Below are 719 nucleotides of genomic sequence, written 5' to 3'. Positions count from 1 at the left end.
CCTGGGAGTGTCTGAGGGTGACAGACAGGAGGTGTCAACCTGTCCTTGCTGATGGCCAGCAGCCCCCTCCTAAGTCCCTGCAAAGGGTAGTAACTGACCCAGCTGATCACATGCAGGACAGAGGGCTTGACCGCCCACAAGAGGAAAGGAGCTGGACCCTCGTCTCAGCTTGAAGCAGAAAGAGATATCTGCCCCCGACACCCACGGTGCCACCAACCCCCACGGTGTCCCTGGGTAGTAGATCTGAGGCTCTTAGGAAGGATAAGGAAGAGGTTGAGGGTCTGGACAGTAGTCTGAACCTGGGAAGCAACCCTGAGAAGCGTGTCAAGATTGGGGGAAGTACTGAGCATAGGGAGCGGGGCCGGATGGAGCACTGCATCACAACCGGTGCCACAAAAAAAGAGCGGAGAGTCTTAGTGATCGGAGACTGCTTGCTGAGGAGCACTGAGGCTCCAATTTGTCGCCCAGATAATCTATCCAGAGAGGTGTGCTGTCTTCCTGGGGCACGTGTCAGAGATGTTAGGAAGGCTCTGCCACAGCTCATTAAACCGGAGGACTACTATCCTCTTGTTGTCATTCAGGTTGGATCCCGGGAAGCTGCAACTAGAAAAATGAGGAATACTAAAAAGGACTTTCCATCCCTGGGAAGGATGTTGAAGGGATCGGGGGTGCAAGTAGTGTTCTCCTCTGTCCTCTCCTCTGTCCTCCCGCTGGCTGAC

Source organism: Anser anser, assembly GCF_964211835.1.
Source record: "Anser anser genome assembly, chromosome: 1".
NCBI lineage: Eukaryota > Metazoa > Chordata > Aves > Anseriformes > Anatidae > Anser > Anser anser.
This window is presented reverse-complemented; position numbering follows the sequence as displayed.